Source organism: Hippocampus bargibanti, linkage group LG06 (assembly GCF_051943395.1).
Source record: "Hippocampus bargibanti isolate YZ-2025 linkage group LG06, ASM5194339v1, whole genome shotgun sequence".
Taxonomy (NCBI): Eukaryota; Metazoa; Chordata; class Actinopteri; order Syngnathiformes; family Syngnathidae; genus Hippocampus; species Hippocampus bargibanti.
The window spans coordinates 24574864-24582604 of NC_142739.1; positions in this window are offsets into that span (position 1 = coordinate 24574864).

Sequence of the window (7741 nt, forward strand, 5' to 3'; positions counted from 1 at the left end):
GTTTTTAAGCCGAAAAAAACAACCATGTATAGTAAGGCGTTTTTAAGCCGAAAAAAACGACCATGTATAGTAAGGCGTTTTTAAGCCGAAAAAAACGACCATGTATAGTAAGGTGTTTTTAGCCCAAAAACCGACCATGTATAGTAAGGCGTTTTTAGCTGAAAAAAACGACCATGTATAGTAAGGCGTTTTTAAGCCGAAAAAAAACGACCATGTATAGTAAGGCGTTTTTAGGCTAAAAAAACGACCATGTATAGTAAGGTGTTTTTAGCCCAAAAAACGACCATGTATAGAAAGGTGTTTTTAGCCGAAAAAACGACCATGTATAGTAAGGTGTTTTTAGCCGAAAAAACGACCATGTATAGTAAGGTGTTTTTAACCGAAAAAAAACGACCATGTATAGTAAGGTGTTTTTAGCGGAAAAAAAACGACCATGTATAGTAAGGCGTTTTTAGCTGAAAAAAACGACCATGTATAGTAAGGCGTTTTTAAGCCGAAAAAAACGACCATGTATAGTAAGGCGTTTTTAAGCCGAAAAAAACGACCATGTATAGTAAGGTGTTTTTAGCCCAAAAAACGACCATGTATAGTAAGGCGTTTTTAAGCCGAAAAAAACGACCATGTATAGTAAGGTGTTTTTAGCCCAAAAAACGACCATGTATAGTAAGGTGTTTTTAACCGAAAGAACGACCATGTATAGTAAGGCGTTTTTAGCCGAAAAACAACCATGTATAGTAAGGCGTTTGTGCCGAAAAAAAAACGACCATATATAGTAAGGCGTTTTTAGGCTAAAAAAACGACCATGTATAGTAAGGCGTTTTTAGCCGAAAAACAACCATGTATAGTAAGGCATTTTTAGGCTAAAAAAACGACCATGTATAGTAAGGTGTTTTAAGCCCAAAAAACGACCATGTATAGTAAGGTGTTTTTAGCCCAAAAACGACCATGTATAGTAAGGTGTTTTTAACCCAAAAAAGACCATGTATAGTAAGGTGTTTTAAGCCCAAAAAACGACCATGTATAGTAAGGTGTTTTTAGCCCAAAAACGACCATGTATAGTAAGGCGTTTTTAAGCCGAAAAAAACGACCATGTATAGTAAGGCGTTTTTAGCCGAAAAAACGACCATGTATAGTAAGGTATTTTGAAGCCGAAAAAAACGACCATGTATAGTAAGGCGTTTTTAGCCGAAAAAACGACCATGTATAGTAAGGCGTTTTTAGCTGAAAAAAACGACCATGTATAGTAAGGTGTTTTTAGCCCAAAAAACGACCATGTATAGTAAGGTGTTTTTAACCGAAAGAACGACCATGTATAGTAAGGTGTTTTTAGCCCAAAAAACGACCATGTATAGTAAGGCGTTTTTAAGCCGAAAAAAACGACCATGTATAGTAAGGCCTTTTTAGCCGAAAAAACGACCATGTATAGTAAGGCGTTTTTAAGCCGAAAAAAACCACCATGTATAGTAAGGCGTTTTTAGCCGAAAAAACGACCATGTATAGTAAGGTGTTTTTAGCCCAAAAAACGACCATGTATATAGTAAGGCGTTTTTAAGCCGAAAAAAACGACCATGCATAGTAAGGCATTTTTAAGCCGAAAAAAACGACCATGTATAGTAAGGCGTTTTTAAGCCGAAAAAAACGACCATGTATAGTAAGGTGTTTTTAGCCCAAAAAACGACCATGTATAGTAAGCCGTTTTTAAGCTGAAAAAAACGACCATGTATAGTAAGGCGTTTTTAAGCCGAAAAAACGACCATGTATAGTAAGGCGTTTTTAAGCCGAAAAAAACGACCTTGTATAGTAACGTGTTTTTAACCGAAAGAACGACCATGTATAGTAAGGCCTTTTTAGCCGAAAAAACGACCATGTATAGTAAGGCGTTTTTAAGCGGAAAAAACGACCATGTATAGTAAGGCGTTTTTATCCGAAAAACAACCATCTATACTAAGGTGTTTTTAGCCCAAAAAACGACCATGTATAGTAAGGTGTTTTTAACCGAAAGAACGACCATGTATAGTAAGGCGTTTTTAAGCCGAAAAAAACGACCATGTATAGTAAGGCCTTTTTTAGCCGAAAAAACGACCATATATAGTAAGCCGTTTTTAGGCTAAAAAAACGACCATGTATAGTAAGGCGTTTTTTGCCGAAAAACAACCATGTATAGTAAGGCGTTTTAGCCGAAAAAACGACCATGTATAGTAAGGCGTTTTTAGGCTAAAAAAACGACCATGTATAGTAAGGCGTTTTTAAGCCGAAAAAAACGACCATGTATAGTAAGGCCTTTTTAGCCGAAAAAACGACCATGTATAGTAAGGTGTTTTTAACCGAAAGAACGACCATGTATAGTAAGGCGTTTTTAAGCCGAAAAAAACGACCATGTATAGTAAGGCGTTTTTAGGCTAAAAAAACGACCATGTATAGTAAGGTGTTTTTAGCGGAAAAAAAACGACCATGTATAGTAAGGCGTTTTTAGCTGAAAAAAACGACCATGTATAGTAAGGCGTTTTTAGCTGAAAAAAACGACCATGTATAGTAAGGCGTTTTTAGCCGAAAAAACGACCATGTATAGTAAGGCCTTTTTAGCCGAAAAAAACGACCATGTATAGTAAGGTGTTTTTAGCCCAAAAAACAACCATGTATAGTAAGGTGTTTTTAACCGAAAGAACGACCATGTATAGTAAGGCGTTTTTAGCCGAAAAACAACCATGTATAGTAAGGCGTTTGTGCCGAAAAAACGACCATATATAGTAAGGCGTTTTTAGGCTAAAAAAACGACCATGTATAGTAAGGCGTTTTTAGCCGAAAAACAACCATGTATAGTAAGGTGTTTTAGCCGAAAAAACGACCATGTATAGTAAGGCATTTTTAGGCTAAAAAAACGACCATGTATAGTAAGGTGTTTTTAGCCCAAAAACGACCATGTATAGTAAGGTGTTTTTAGCCCAAAAACGACCATGTATAGTAAGGTGTTTTTAACCCAAAAAACGACCATGTATAGTAAGGTGTTTTAAGCCCAAAAAACGACCATGTATAGTGAGGTGTTTTTAGCCCAAAAACGACCATGTATAGTAAGGCGTTTTTAAGCCGAAAAAAACGACCATGTATAGTAAGGCGTTTTTAGCCGAACAAACGACCATGTATAGTAAGGTATTTTTAAGCCGAAAAAAACGACCATGTATAGTAAGGCGTTTTTAGCCGAAAAAACGACCATGTATAGTAAGGCGTTTTTAATCCGAAAAAAACGACCATGTATAGTAAGGCATTTTTAGCCGAAAAAACGACCATGGATAGTAAGGCGTTTTTAAGCCGAAAAAAACGACCATGTATAGTAAGGCGTTTTTAGCCGAAAAAACGACCATGTATAGTAAGGCGTTTTTAAGCCGAAAAAAACGACCATGTATAGTAAGGCGTTTTTAGCCGAAAAAACGACCATGTATAGTAAGGTGTTTTTAGCCCAAAAAACGACCATGTATAGTAAGGCGTTTTTAAGCCGAAAAAAACGACCGTGTATAGTAAGGCGTTTTTAGCCGAAAAAACGACCATGTATAGTAAGGTGTTTTTAGCCCAAAAAAAGACCATGTATAGTAAGGCGTTTTTAAGCCGAAAAAAACGACCATGTATAGTAAGGCGTTTTTAAGCCGAAAAAAACGACCTTGTATAGTAACGTGTTTTTAACCGAAAGAACGACCATGTATAGTAAGGCCTTTTTAGCCGAAAAAACGACCATGTATAGTAAGGCGTTTTTAAGCGGAAAAAACGACCATGTATAGTAAGGCGTTTTTAGCCGAAAAACAACCATCTATACTAAGGTGTTTTTAGCCCAAAAAAACGACCATGTATAGTACGGTGTTTTAACCGAAAGAACGACCATGTATAGTAAGGCGTTTTTAAGCCGAAAAAAACGACCATGTATAGTAAGGCCTTTTTTAGCCGAAAAAACGACCATATATAGTAAGCAGTTTTTAGGCTAAAAAAACGACCATGTATAGTAAGGCGTTTTTAGCCGAAAAACAACCATGTATAGTAAGGCGTTTTAGCCGAAAAAACGACCATGTATAGTAAGGCGTTTTTAGGCTAAAAAAACGACCATGTATAGTAAGGCGTTTTTAAGCCGAAAAAAACGACCATGTATAGTAAGGCCTTTTTAGCCGAAAAAACGACCATGTATAGTAAGGTGTTTTTAACCAAAAGAACGACCATGTATAGTAAGGCGTTTTTAAGCCGAAAAAAAACGACCATGTATAGTAAGGCGTTTTTAGGCTAAAAAAACGACCATGTATAGTAAGGTGTTTTTAGCCCAAAAAACGACCATGTATAGAAAGGTGTTTTTAGCCGAAAAAACGACCATGTATAGTAAGGTGTTTTTAGCCGAAAAAACGACCATGTATAGTAAGGTGTTTTTAACCGAAAAAAAACGACCATGTATAGTAAGGTGTTTTTAGCGGAAAAAAAACGACCATGTATAGTAAGGCGTTTTTAGCTGAAAAAAACGACCATGTATAGTAAGGCGTTTTTAAGCCGAAAAAAACGACCATGTATAGTAAGGTGTTTTTAGCCCAAAAAACGACCATGTATAGTAAGGCGTTTTTAGCTGAAAAAAACGACCATGTATAGTAAGGCGTTTTTAAGCCGAAAAAAACGACCATGTATAGTAAGGTGTTTTTAGCCCAAAAAACGACCATGTATAGTAAGCCGTTTTTAAGCTGAAAAAAACGACCATGTATAGTAAGGCGTTTTTAAGCCGAAAAAACGACCATGTATAGTAAGGCGTTTTTAAGCCGAAAAAAACGACCTTGTATAGTAACGTGTTTTTAACCGAAAGAACGACCATGTATAGTAAGGCCTTTTTAGCCGAAAAAACGACCATGTATAGTAAGGCGTTTTTAAGCGGAAAAAACGACCATGTATAGTAAGGCGTTTTTATCCGAAAAACAACCATCTATACTAAGGTGTTTTTAGCCCAAAAAACGACCATGTATAGTAAGGTGTTTTTAACCGAAAGAACGACCATGTATAGTAAGGCGTTTTTAAGCCGAAAAAAACGACCATGTATAGTAAGGCCTTTTTTAGCCGAAAAAACGACCATATATAGTAAGCCGTTTTTAGGCTAAAAAAACGACCATGTATAGTAAGGCGTTTTTTGCCGAAAAACAACCATGTATAGTAAGGCGTTTTAGCCGAAAAAACGACCATGTATAGTAAGGCGTTTTTAGGCTAAAAAAACGACCATGTATAGTAAGGCGTTTTTAAGCCGAAAAAAACGACCATGTATAGTAAGGCCTTTTTAGCCGAAAAAACGACCATGTATAGTAAGGTGTTTTTAACCGAAAGAACGACCATGTATAGTAAGGCGTTTTTAAGCCGAAAAAAACGACCATGTATAGTAAGGCGTTTTTAGGCTAAAAAAACGACCATGTATAGTAAGGTGTTTTTAGCGGAAAAAAAACGACCATGTATAGTAAGGCGTTTTTAGCTGAAAAAAACGACCATGTATAGTAAGGCGTTTTTAGCTGAAAAAAACGACCATGTATAGTAAGGCGTTTTTAGCCGAAAAAACGACCATGTATAGTAAGGCCTTTTTAGCCGAAAAAAACGACCATGTATAGTAAGGTGTTTTTAGCCCAAAAAACGACCATGTATAGTAAGGTGTTTTTAACCGAAAGAACGACCATGTATAGTAAGGCGTTTTTAGCCGAAAAACAACCATGTATAGTAAGGCGTTTGTGCCGAAAAAAACGACCATATATAGTAAGGCGTTTTTAGGCTAAAAAAACGACCATGTATAGTAAGGCGTTTTTAGCCGAAAAACAACCATGTATAGTAAGGTGTTTTAGCCCAAAAAACGACCATGTATAGTAAGGCATTTTTAGGCTAAAAAAACGACCATGTATAGTAAGGTGTTTTTAGCCCAAAAACGACCATGTATAGTAAGGTGTTTTTAGCCCAAAAACGACCATGTATAGTAAGGTGTTTTTAACCCAAAAAACGACCATGTATAGTAAGGTGTTTTAAGCCCAAAAAACGACCATGTATAGTAAGGTGTTTTTAGCCCAAAAACGACCATGTATAGTAAGGCGTTTTTAAGCCGAAAAAAACGACCATGTATAGTAAGGCGTTTTTAGCCGAACAAACGACCATGTATAGTAAGGTATTTTTAAGCCGAAAAAAACGACCATGTATAGTAAGGCGTTTTTAGCCGAAAAAACGACCATGTATAGTAAGGCGTTTTTAATCCGAAAAAAACGACCATGTATAGTAAGGCATTTTTAGCCGAAAAAACGACCATGGATAGTAAGGCGTTTTTAAGCCGAAAAAAACGACCATGTATAGTAAGGCGTTTTTAGCCGAAAAAAACGACCATGTATAGTAAGGCGTTTTTAAGCCGAAAAAAACGACCATGTATAGTAAGGCGTTTTTAGCCGAAAAAACGACCATGTATAGTAAGGTGTTTTTAGCCCAAAAAACGACCATGTATAGTAAGGCGTTTTTAAGCCGAAAAAAACGACCGTGTATAGTAAGGCGTTTTTAGCCGAAAAAACGACCATGTATAGTAAGGTGTTTTTAGCCCAAAAAAAGACCATGTATAGTAAGGCGTTTTTAAGCCGAAAAAAACGACCATGTATAGTAAGGCGTTTTTAAGCCGAAAAAAACGACCTTGTATAGTAACGTGTTTTTAACCGAAAGAACGACCATGTATAGTAAGGCCTTTTTAGCCGAAAAAACGACCATGTATAGTAAGGCGTTTTTAAGCGGAAAAAACGACCATGTATAGTAAGGCGTTTTTAGCCGAAAAACAACCATCTATACTAAGGTGTTTTTAGCCCAAAAAAACGACCATGTATAGTACGGTGTTTTAACCGAAAGAACGACCATGTATAGTAAGGCGTTTTTAAGCCGAAAAAAACGACCATGTATAGTAAGGCCTTTTTTAGCCGAAAAAACGACCATATATAGTAAGCAGTTTTTAGGCTAAAAAAACGACCATGTATAGTAAGGCGTTTTTAGCCGAAAAACAACCATGTATAGTAAGGCGTTTTAGCCGAAAAAACGACCATGTATAGTAAGGCGTTTTTAGGCTAAAAAAACGACCATGTATAGTAAGGCGTTTTTAAGCCGAAAAAAACGACCATGTATAGTAAGGCCTTTTTAGCCGAAAAAACGACCATGTATAGTAAGGTGTTTTTAACCAAAAGAACGACCATGTATAGTAAGGCGTTTTTAAGCCGAAAAAAAACGACCATGTATAGTAAGGCGTTTTTAGGCTAAAAAAACGACCATGTATAGTAAGGTGTTTTTAGCCCAAAAAACGACCATGTATAGAAAGGTGTTTTTAGCCGAAAAAACGACCATGTATAGTAAGGTGTTTTTAGCCGAAAAAACGACCATGTATAGTAAGGTGTTTTTAACCGAAAAAAAACGACCATGTATAGTAAGGTGTTTTTAGCGGAAAAAAAACGACCATGTATAGTAAGGCGTTTTTAGCTGAAAAAAACGACCATGTATAGTAAGGCGTTTTTAAGCCGAAAAAAACGACCATGTATAGTAAGGCGTTTTTAAGCCGAAAAAAACGACCATGTATAGTAAGGTGTTTTTAGCCCAAAAAACGACCATGTATAGTAAGGCGTTTTTAAGCCGAAAAAAACGACCATGTATAGTAAGGTGTTTTTAGCCCAAAAAACGACCATGTATAGTAAGGTGTTTTTAACCGAAAGAACGACCATGTATAGTAAGGCGTTTTTAG